The sequence below is a fragment of the Urocampus carinirostris genome, chromosome 16 (assembly GCF_059441175.1).
Source record: "Urocampus carinirostris isolate Australia breed hairy pipefish chromosome 16, RoL_Ucar_1.0, whole genome shotgun sequence".
NCBI lineage: Eukaryota > Metazoa > Chordata > Actinopteri > Syngnathiformes > Syngnathidae > Urocampus > Urocampus carinirostris.
The window spans coordinates 24,931,334-24,943,833 of NC_142364.1; the positions used below are offsets into that span (position 1 = coordinate 24,931,334).

At 57.3% G+C, this 12,500-nt stretch overlaps 1 non-coding gene across 1 annotated transcript; it reads left to right on the forward strand.

Annotated features, from left to right (window-relative positions):
- The first annotated feature begins 9,571 nt into the window (after positions 1-9,571).
- On the forward strand, positions 9,572-11,558 carry LOC148350813 (18S ribosomal RNA). Its single transcript, XR_015847164.1, has one exon. It is a non-coding gene; the product is annotated as an 18S ribosomal RNA (ribosomal RNA).
- The last annotated feature ends 942 nt before the right edge of the window (positions 11,559-12,500 follow it).

The following is a 12,500-nucleotide window of genomic DNA, read 5'->3' on the forward strand; positions in this document are numbered from 1 at the left end:
CCACTAGTGGCGGGCACAATTCCCCAAACACCGGTCCGATAATACGCGCGCATATCCCCAAACACCGGTCCGATAATACGCGCGCATATCCCCAAACACCGGCCCGATAAAACGCGCACAATTCCCCAAACACCGGCCCGGATTTCAGCCACTAGTGGCGGGCACAAGTCCCCAAACACTAGCCAAGTTCTCAGCCACTAGTGGCGGGCACAATTCCCCAAACACCGGTCCGATAATACGCGCGCATATCCCCAAACACCGGCCCGATAATACGCGCGCAATTCCCCAAACACCGGCCCGGATTTCAGCCACTAGTGGCGGGCACAAGTCCCCAAACACTAGCCAAGTTCTCAGCCACTAGTGGCGGGCACAATTCCCCAAACACCGGTCCGATAATACGCGCGCATATCCCCAAACACCGGCCCGATAATACGCGCACAATTCCCCAAACACCGGCGCAGATTTCAGCCACTATTGGCGGGCACAAGTCCCCCAACACTAGCCCGGGATTCAGCCACTAGTGGCGGGCACAAGTCCCCAAACACCGGTCCGATAATACGCGCGCATATCCCCAAACACCGGCCCGATAATACGCGCGCATATCCCCAAACACCGGCCCGATAATACGCGCACAATTCCCCAAACACCGGCCAGGATTTCAGCCACTAGTGGCGGGCACAAGTCCCCAAACACTAGCCAAGTTCTCAGCCACTAGTGGCGGGCACAATTCCCCAAACACCGGTCCGATAATACGCGCGCATATCCCCAAACACCGGCCCGATAATACGCGCACAATTCCCCAAACACCGGCGCGGATTTCAGCCACTAGTGGCGGGCACAAGTCCCCAAACACTAGCCAAGTTCTCAGCCACTAGTGGCGGGCACGATTCCCCAAACACCGGTCCGATAATACGCGCGCATATCCCCAAACACCGGCCCGATAATACGCGCACAATTCCCCAAACACCGGCGCGGATTTCAGCCACTATTGGCGGGCACAAGTCCCCCAACACTAGCCCGGGATTCAGCCACTAGTGGCGGGCACGATTCCCCAAACACCGGTCCGATAATACGCGCGCATATCCCCAAACACCGGCCCGATAATACGCGCACAATTCCCCAAACACCGGCCCGGATTTCAGCCACTAGTGGCGGGCACAAGTCCCCAAACACTAGCCAAGTTCTCAGCCACTAGTGGCGGGCACAATTCCCCAAACACCGGTCCGATAATACGCGCGCATATCCCCAAACACCGGCCCGATAATACGCGCACAATTCCCCAAACACCGGCGCGGATTTCAGCCACTATTGGCGGGCACAAGTCCCCCAACACTAGCCCGGGATTCAGCCACTATTGGCGGGCACAAGTCCCCCAACACTAGCCCGGGATTCAGCCACTAGTGGCGGGCACGATTCCCCAAACACCGGTCCGATAATACGCGCGCATATCCCCAAACACCGGCCCGATAAAACGCGCACAATTCCCCAAACACCGGCCCGGATTTCAGCCACTAGTGGCGGGCACAAGTCCCCAAACACTAGCCAAGTTCTCAGCCACTAGTGGCGGGCACAATTCCCCAAACACCGGTCCGATAATACGCGCGCATATCCCCAAACACCGGCCCGATAATACGCGCACAATTCCCCAAACACCGGCGCGGATTTCAGCCACTAGTGGCGGGCACAAGTCCCCAAACACTAGCCAAGTTCTCAGCCACTAGTGGCGGGCACGATTCCCCAAACACCGGTCCGATAATACGCGCGCATATCCCCAAACACCGGCCCGATAATACGCGCACAATTCCCCAAACACCGGCGCGGATTTCAGCCACTATTGGCGGGCACAAGTCCCTCAACACTAGCCCGGATTTCAGCCACTATTGGAGGGCACAAGTCCCCCAACACTAGCCCAGTTCTCAGCCACTAGTGGCGGGCACAATTCCCCAAACACCGGTCCGATAATACGCGCGCATATCCCCAAACACCGGCCCGATAATACGCGCACAATTCCCCAAACACCGGCGCGGATTTCAGCCACTATTGGCGGGCACAAGTCCCCCAACACTAGCCCGGGATTCAGCCACTAGTGGCGGGCACGATTCCCCAAACACCGGTCCGATAATACGCGCGCATATCCCCAAACACCGGCCCGATAATACGCGCACAATTCCCCAAACACCGGCGCGGATTTCAGCCACTATTGGCGGGCACAAGTCCCCCAACACTAGCCCGGGATTCAGCCACTAGTGGCGGGCACGATTCCCCAAACACCGGTCCGATAATACGCGCGCATATCCCCAAACACCGGCCCGATAATACGCGCGCATATCCCCAAACACCGGCCCGATAATACGCGCACAATTCCCCAAACACCGGCGCGGATTTCAGCCACTATTGGCGGGCACAAGTCCCCCAACACTAGCCCGGGATTCAGCCACTAGTGGCGGGCACGATTCCCCAAACACCGGTCCGATAATACGCGCGCATATCCCCAAACACCGGCCCGATAATACGCGCACAATTCCCCAAACACCGGCGCGGATTTCAGCCACTATTGGCGGGCACAAGTCCCCCAACACTAGCCCGGGATTCAGCCACTAGTGGCGGGCACGATTCCCCAAACACCGGCCCGATAATACGCGCACAATTCCCCAAACACCGGCGCGGATTTCAGCCACTAGTGGCGGGCACAAGTCCCCCAACACTAGCCAAGTTCTCAGCCACTATTGGCGGGCACAAGTCCCCCAACACTAGCCCGGGATTCAGCCACTAGTGGCGGGCACGATTCCCCAAACACCGGTCCGATAATACGCGCGCATATCCCCAAACACCGGCCCGATAATACGCGCACAATTCCCCAAACACCGGCCCGGATTTCAGCCACTAGTGGCGGGCACAAGTCCCCAAACACTAGCCAAGTTCTCAGCCACTAGTGGCGGGCACAATTCCCCAAACACCGGTCCGATAATACGCGCGCATATCCCCAAACACCGGCCCGATAATACGCGCACAATTCCCCAAACACCGGCGCGGATTTCAGCCACTATTGGCGGGCACAAGTCCCCCAACACTAGCCCGGGATTCAGCCACTAGTGGCGGGCACGATTCCCCAAACACCGGTCCGATAATACGCGCGCATATCCCCAAACACCGGCCCGATAATACGCGCACAATTCCCCAAACACCGGCGCGGATTTCAGCCACTATTGGCGGGCACAAGTCCCCCAACACTAGCCCGGGATTCAGCCACTAGTGGCGGGCACGATTCCCCAAACACCGGTCCGATAATACGCGCGCATATCCCCAAACACCGGCCCGATAATACGCGCGCATATCCCCAAACACCGGCCCGATAATACGCGCACAATTCCCCAAACACCGGCCCGGATTTCAGCCACTAGTGGCGGGCACAAGTCCCCCAACACTAGCCCAGTTCTCAGCCACTAGTGGCGGGCACAATTCCCCAAACACCGGTCCGATAATACGCGCGCATATCCCCAAACACCGGCCCGATAATACGCGCACAATTCCCCAAACACCGGCGCGGATTTCAGCCACTATTGGCGGGCACAAGTCCCCCAACACTAGCCCGGGATTCAGCCACTAGTGGCGGGCACGATTCCCCAAACACCGGTCCGATAATACGCGCGCATATCCCCAAACACCGGCCCGATAATACGCGCACAATTCCCCAAACACCGGCGCGGATTTCAGCCACTAGTGGCGGGCACAAGTCCCCCAACACTAGCCCGGGATTCAGCCACTAGTGGCGGGCACAATTCCCCAAACACCGGTCCGATAATACGCGCGCATATCCCCAAACACCGGCCCGATAATACGCGCACAATTCCCCAAACACCGGCGCGGATTTCAGCCACTATTGGCGGGCACAAGTCCCCCAACACTAGCCCGGGATTCAGCCACTAGTGGCGGGCACGATTCCCCAAACACCGGTCCGATAATACGCGCGCATATCCCCAAACACCGGCCCGATAATACGCGCACAATTCCCCAAACACCGGCGCGGATTTCAGCCACTATTGGCGGGCACAAGTCCCCCAACACTAGCCCGGGATTCAGCCACTAGTGGCGGGCACGATTCCCCAAACACCGGTCCGATAATACGCGCGCATATCCCCAAACACCGGCCCGATAATACGCGCGCATATCCCCAAACACCGGCCCGATAATACGCGCACAATTCCCCAAACACCGGCCCGGATTTCAGCCACTAGTGGCGGGCACAAGTCCCCCAACACTAGCCCAGTTCTCAGCCACTAGTGGCGGGCACAATTCCCCAAACACCGGTCCGATAATACGCGCGCATATCCCCAAACACCGGCCCGATAATACGCGCACAATTCCCCAAACACCGGCGCGGATTTCAGCCACTATTGGCGGGCACAAGTCCCCCAACACTAGCCCGGGATTCAGCCACTAGTGGCGGGCACGATTCCCCAAACACCGGTCCGATAATACGCGCGCATATCCCCAAACACCGGCCCGATAATACGCGCAAAATTCCCCAAACACCGGCGCGGATTTCAGCCACTATTGGCGGGCACAAGTCCCCCAACACTAGCCCGGGATTCAGCCACTAGTGGCGGGCACGATTCCCCAAACACCGGCCCGATAATACGCGCACAATTCCCCAAACACCGGCGCGGATTTCAGCCACTAGTGGCGGGCACAAGTCCCCCAACACTAGCCAAGTTCTCAGCCACTATTGGCGGGCACAAGTCCCCCAACACTAGCCCGGGATTCAGCCACTAGTGGCGGGCACGATTCCCCAAACACCGGTCCGATAATACGCGCGCATATCCCCAAACACCGGCCCGATAATACGCGCACAATTCCCCAAACACCGGCCCGGATTTCAGCCACTAGTGGCGGGCACAAGTCCCCAAACACTAGCCAAGTTCTCAGCCACTAGTGGCGGGCACAAATCCCCAAACACCGGTCCGATAATACGCGCGCATATCCCCAAACACCGGCCCGATAATACGCGCACAATTCCCCAAACACCGGCGCGGATTTCAGCCACTATTGGCGGGCACAAGTCCCCCAACACTAGCCCGGGATTCAGCCACTAGTGGCGGGCACGATTCCCCAAACACCGGTCCGATAATACGCGCGCATATCCCCAAACACCGGCCCGATAATACGCGCACAATTCCCCAAACACCGGCCCGGATTTCAGCCACTAGTGGCGGGCACAAGTCCCCAAACACTAGCCAAGTTCTCAACCTTCAGCTGAGTATATGGCCTCCGAAAGGCCCATACATTCAGACGGGTCCATGTATTTTCAGCGACAGCCGCAGTACCGCCAAAATCCATGCAGCGGCGCTGGATTTATGGCCTCCGAAAGGCCCATTCATTCAGACGGGTCCATGTATTTTCAGCGACAGCCGCAGTACCGCCAAAATCCATGCAGAGGCGCTGAGTTTATGGCCTCCGAAAGGCCCATTCATTCAGACGGGTCCATGTATTTTCAGCGACAGCAGCAGTACCGCCAAAATCCATGCAGCGGCGCTGTATTTATGGCCTCCGAAAGGCCCATTCATTACCAACGGGGCTGCAGTAGCATCCCGCGGCCACGCAGGGGCAGATATTGTGAGGGAATTACATGGTAGTGGACGGAGCGCCCATGCATTTCCAATGGGAGTGCAGTACCTCAAAAATCCGCTCCAAGCCACCGAACTTGAGGGCCCGACGTTCCCTCAACACTAGCCCAGTGCAATCGACATTTCGTTCTGTGTACATTGTTACACAGAATGACAATACAAGGGAATTATTATTATTATTATTATTATTATTATGTATTCAGCCACTAGTGGCGGGCACAATACCCCAAACACTGGCCCGGCGCTGGCTGAGTTTATGGCCTCCGAAAGGCCCATACATTCAGACGGGTCCATGTATTTTCAGTTTTCCGTAGCAGGTGTGATTGTTTGTTTAATTAGGTAGTTTGTGTTGGTGACGGTGTTCCTAACTGTGGTGGCTTGTTTGTAGAATGTGGGGCCCTGCGTTTGTGTTATGTTGATTTCTGGTAATTTACTTTTTACTAAGTAGTCTTTCAGGTTTTTGTTTCTTTTAAAGGCTGAGATGATTTTGTAATCTTGGATTATGCTTGTGTTCTGTAGTGTCTGATTTATATTTTGTCCATTCATTCAGACGGGTCCATGTATTTTCAGCGACAGCCGCAGTACCGCCAAAATCCATGCAGCGGCGCTGAGTTTATGGCCTCCGAAAGGCCCATTCATTCAGACGGGTCCATGTATTTTCAGCGACAGCCGCAGTACCGCCAAAATCCATGCAGCGGCGCTGGGTTTATGGAATCCGAAAGGCCCATTCATTCAGACGGGTCCATGTATTTTCAACGACAGCCGCAGTACCGCCAAAATCCATGCAGCGGCGCTGGATTTATGGCCTCCGAAAGGCCCATTCATTCAGACGGGTCCATGTATTTTCAGCGACAGCCGCAGTACCGCCAAAATCCATGCAGAGGCGCTGAGTTTATGGCCTCCGAAAGGCCCATTCATTCAGACGGGTCCATGTATTTTCAGCGACAGCAGCAGTACCGCCAAAATCCATGCAGCGGCGCTGTATTTATGGCCTCCGAAAGGCCCATTCATTACCAACGGGGCTGCAGTAGCATCCCGCGGCCACGCAGGGGCAGATATTGTGAGGGAATTACATGGTAGTGGACGGAGCGCCCATGCATTTCCAATGGGAGTGCAGTACCTCAAAAATCCGCTCCAAGCCACCGAACTTGAGGGCCCGACGTTCCCTCAACACTAGCCCAGTGCAATCGACATTTCGTTCTGTGTACATTGTTACACAGAATGACAATACAAGGGAATTATTATTATTATTATTATTATTATTATGTATTCAGCCACTAGTGGCGGGCACAATACCCCAAACACTGGCCCGGCGCTGGCTGAGTTTATGGCCTCCGAAAGGCCCATACATTCAGACGGGTCCATGTATTTTCAGTTTTCCGTAGCAGGTGTGATTGTTTGTTTAATTAGGTAGTTTGTGTTGGTGACGGTGTTCCTAACTGTGGTGGCTTGTTTGTAGAATGTGGGGCCCTGCGTTTGTGTTATGTTGATTTCTGGTAATTTACTTTTTACTAAGTAGTCTTTCAGGTTTTTGTTTCTTTTAAAGGCTGAGATGATTTTGTAATCTTGGATTATGCTTGTGTTCTGTAGTGTCTGATTTATATTTTGTCCATTCATTCAGACGGGTCCATGTATTTTCAGCGACAGCCGCAGTACCGCCAAAATCCATGCAGCGGCGCTGAATTTATGGCCTCCGAAAGGCCCATTCATTCAGACGGGTCCATGTATTTTCAGCGACAGCCGCAGTACCGCCAAAATCCATGCAGAGGCGCTGAGTTTATGGCCTCCGAAAGGCCCATTCATTCAGACGGGTCCATGTATTTTCAGCGACAGCAGCAGTACCGCCAAAATCCATGCAGCGGCGCTGTATTTATGGCCTCCGAAAGGCCCATTCATTACCAACGGGGCTGCAGTAGCATCCCGCGGCCACGCAGGGGCAGATATTGTGAGGGAATTACATGGTAGTGGACGGAGCGCCCATGCATTTCCAATGGGAGTGCAGTACCTCAAAAATCCGCTCCAAGCCACCGAACTTGAGGGCCCGACGTTCCCTCAACACTAGCCCAGTGCAATCGACATTTCGTTCTGTGTACATTGTTACACAGAATGACAATACAAGGGAATTATTATTATTATTATTATTATTATGTATTCAGCCACTAGTGGCGGGCACAATACCCCAAACACTGGCCCGGCGCTGGCTGAGTTTATGGCCTCTGAAAGGCCCATACATTCAGACGGGTCCATGTATTTTCAGTTTTCCGTAGCAGGTGTGATTGTTTGTTTAATTAGGTAGTTTGTGTTGGTGACGGTGTTCCTAACTGTGGTGGCTTGTTTGTAGAATGTGGGGCCCTGCGTTTGTGTTATGTTGATTTCTGGTAATTTACTTTTTACTAAGTAGTCTTTCAGGTTTTTGTTTCTTTTAAAGGCTGAGATGATTTTGTAATCTTGGATTATGCTTGTGTTCTGTAGTGTCTGATTTATATTTTGTCCATTCATTCAGACGGGTCCATGTATTTTCAGCGACAGCCGCAGTACCGCCAAAATCCATGCAGCGGCGCTGGATTTATGGCCTCCGAAAGGCCCATTCATTCAGACGGGTCCATGTATTTTCAGCGACAGCCGCAGTACCGCCAAAATCCATGCAGAGGCGCTGAGTTTATGGCCTCCGAAAGGCCCATTCATTCAGACGGGTCCATGTATTTTCAGCGACAGCAGCAGTACCGCCAAAATCCATGCAGCGGCGCTGTATTTATGGCCTCCGAAAGGCCCATTCATTACCAACGGGGCTGCAGTAGCATCCCGCGGCCACGCAGGGGCAGATATTGTGAGGGAATTACATGGTAGTGGACGGAGCGCCCATGCATTTCCAATGGGAGTGCAGTACCTCAAAAATCCGCTAGAGGGCCCCGAACTTGAGGGCCCGGCGTTCCCTCAAGTGCCGATTTTATACCCCCTTCTCCAGCCGACAGCCAGAATTATATTAGGGACTCGCAATTTTGAGAGGTGAGCACCAGGGCTAATCAGCGGCCACCCGTGACCATTGAGTCCGACAGAGCAGAGGCTAGGGGCGGCCTCGCATCTCGCAATTACCGAGGGAAGATGCCGGTTCTCGAAAAATTTCTAAGTTTTTCAAATTTTAAAGTATTGAAGTATTTAGGGCGCTTCCCGCGGCCCTGGCTTTTGCATGTACCCCTCTAAGCTCCGGTTCTCGAAAAATGTCTAAGTTTTTCAAACTTTAAAGTATTGAAGCCGGACTTCCGCGGAGGCTGACAGGGGGCCTCCATCGAAGCACCCTTCACCCCCGGGTGAGCCGGCGTCGGCCCACGGGCCTGCCGGTTCCCCAACTGAGCGATTGGCACACGAGACCCGCCTCGGAGGGCCCACGTCGGCCGGCGCAAGCCGGTGTTCGGGCGTGCGGCTCCTCCGGCTTTGCGGGTCAAGCTCCAGCGCCGAGGATACTAGGCAAACGTTGGGCCCCCCCGAGCCGAGTGGATACCCGCCTCAGAAAGAGCTGGGGCGGTACGTACGGACGGCCTCACTAAGAGGGAACGGAAGCTACTAAAGCACACGTATAACTGTCCGATGTGCGAACGAAAGTGAGGCCGGACGAATCCGATACGAGTTACGAGTGAGGCGGGATCCACGGCTGGCACTCGCGGGGCCCTCTTGCGAAACCATGCCTCGGCGTGAACCTTTTGGCGGCAGAACCAAGACGAACCGAGGTCGAGCTTCCGTCTCGAGCCACACCCAGACGTCCGACCGTCGCGGAGCCCGACGCCACGCGTGCTAGGGCTCCGCGCGAAACATCGTTTCACGACACCCGCTCGTCAGCCCGTCCGAACGTATACGAGTGTCGCGCGGCCCCCCGGGCCCGGCTGTAGCCACAGCCTCGTCCCGGACCAGGGCCGCACCGCCACCAGCAGCGCCCCCCCGGCGGCAGACGCACTCTGGTTGATCCTGCCAGTAGCATATGCTTGTTTTCAAGATTAAGCCATGCATGTCTAAGTACGAATGGCCAGTACAGTGAAACTGCGAACGGCTCATTAAATCAGTTATGGTTCCTTTGATCGCTCCACCGTTACTTGGATAACTGTGGCAAATCCAGAGCTAATACATGCAAACGAGCGCCGACTCGCGGGCGGGGCTCCGGCCTCGCCCCGGGGACGCGTGCATTTATCAGACACAAAAACCCACGCGGTGTCCGGCGGGCGGGGGCTCAGCCGTCGCGCGCGTCCCCCGCGTCCGGCCTCCGCCTCTCCGGGCGGGGGCGTAAGCGGCGCGGGCGGCTCCGCGCGCGCCGGTCCTCGTTCCGCCGGCCCGGCCCCCCCTTTGTGTTGACTCAGGATAACCTCGTGCCGATCGCTCGCCCACCCGAGGCGGCGACGACTCATTCGAATGTCTGCCCTATCAACTTTCGATGGTAGACTCTGCGCCTACCATGGTGACCACGGGTAACGGGGAATCAGGGTTCGATTCCGGAGAGGGAGCATGAGAAACGGCTACCACATCCAAGGAAGGCAGCAGGCGCGCAAATTACCCACTCCCGACACGGGGAGGTAGTGACGAAAAATAACAATACGGGACTCGTTCGAGTCTCCGTAATTGGAATGAGCCGAACACAAACCCATCGGCCAGCATCCATTGGAGGGCAAGTCTGGTGCCAGCAGCCGCGGTAATTCCAGCTCCAATAGCGTATTTTAAAGTTGCTGCAGTTAAAAAGCTCCTAGTTGGACCCCGGGACGCGAGCTGACGGTCCGCCGCGAGGCGTGCATCCGTCTGTCCCAGCCCCTGCCTCTCGGCAAAAGCCCCCGTGATGCCCTTCGCTGGGTGTCACTCGCGGGGCCCGAAGCGTTTACTTTGAGGAAATTAGAGTGTTCAAAGCAGGCCACACGGCCGCCCCTGCATATCGCAGCTGGGAATAATGGAATAGGACTCCGGTTCTATTTTGTGGGTTGTCATGAACTGGGGCCATGATTAAGAGGGACGGCCGGGGGCATTCGTACTGCGCCGCTAGAGGTGAAATTCTTGGACCGGCGCAAGACGGACGAGAGCGAAAGCATTTGCCAAGAATGTTTTCATTAATCAAGAACGAAAGTCGGAGGTTCGAAGACGATCAGATACCGTCCTAGTTCCGACCATAAACGATGCCGACTCGCGATCCGGCGGCGTTATTCCCATGACCCGCCGAGCAGCACCCGGGAAACCGACCAAGTGTCTGGGTTCCGGGGGGAGTATTGTTGCAAAGCTGAAACTTAAAGGAATTGACGGAAGGGCACCACCAGGAGTGGAGCATGCGGCTTAATTTGACTCAACACGGGAAACCTCACCCGGCCCGGACACGGAAAGGATTGACAGATTGAAGGCTCTTTCTCGATACCGTGGGTGGTGGTGCATGGCCGTTCGTAGTTGGTGGAGCGATTTGTCTGGTTAATTCCGATAACGAACGAGACTCAAACATACTAAATAGTACCGCGGCCCCCCGCGCGGTCGGCGGCAGAAAACTTCTTAGAGGGACAAGTGGCTCTCAGCCACACGAGAATGAGCAATAACAGGTCTGTGATGCCCTTAGATGTCCGGGGCTGCACGCGCGCCACACTGAGCGTATAAGCGCGTCGTCTATCCCCGCGCCGGCAGGCGCGGGTAATCCTATGAACCCCGCTCGTGACAGGGCCTGGGGATTGCAATTATTTCCCACCAACGAGGAATTCCCAGTAAGCGCGGGTCATTAGCCTGCGTTGATTAAGTCCCTGCCCTTTGTACACACCGCCCGTCGCTACTACCGATCGGATGGCTTAGTGAGGTCCTCGGATAGTCCCCGCCGGGGCCGGCCCCGGCTCCGGCGGTGTGCCAGAAGACGGTCGAACTTGACTATCTAGAGGAAGTAAAAGTCGTAACAAGGTTTCTGTAGGTGAACCTGCAGAAGGATCATTAACGTACGAGCGGCAGCAGATCCGCCTCGGTACACCCCCGACGAGCCAGACGCCGAGGGCGGCGGGTCGTCGCAGGCGGAGGAAGAGGGTAGACCGGGACGGGACGGGACGGGGGGCGCGGCGCGGGTCACTCCCGGGCCGCGCGTCGGAGCGAGTTCGGCGGGCGCCACGCGGCGCGGCGCGACGCGAGAAAAGGCGGCGGGCGATGTCGCGCTACCTCCGTGCGAGCGGGGTAGCGCGCTCGTCCGACGACCCCAGTAGCGCGGCGCGGCGCGACGACAGGCGACCGCCAGCGACGGGCGAAAGGCGGCGGCCGTGCGCGGGACCCCCGTAACCGGGGAATCCCCCTATGCCGACGACCCTAGCTCGGCGCGGTTCTCGCGCTTCCGGCGCGCGCTTCCGGGGCGGCACTCGCCTCGACGACCTCCCGTCCTTTAAAGGTAACGGTTCGGGCCGGCGCCCCGGCGTCCGTCCGCCCGTCGGTTCGCGTGTCCGTGCGGCGCGGGGCTGCTCTCGGCGAGGGTCGCCGAGCAAGCGGATCCCCGCACGGATCACAACGGCCGTATGGCGGCGGCGTCGGGACGCCCGCCCGAGACGAAGGTTCAGGGCGACGAAACGGTGCTCCCACCGGCTACCTTTTTCCCCGGCCAAACGCGTCCGTCGGCCGGAGCCCTCGAGGGGCCGCGTAGCGCGCGCGTGGGCCGGCCCCCGGACACCGGAGTCCCTCCCGGGGCTCCGGACACCGGGGGTTCGGTTCCGCGCGGTCCGCCGCGGTCTCCTCTGTCCATCCATAGTCCGGGCAGGCCGCGGCCGGGTCGGGGGCCAGTCCCCCCTCGGTGTCAGCGCGGTCGCGCCGCCCTTGTAAACCAAACCCACTCGCTGACGGGTAGCAACACCCAAAGCGTCGCTTCGCGGCGCGGCGGGGCTTCCAAGTCGGATGGCC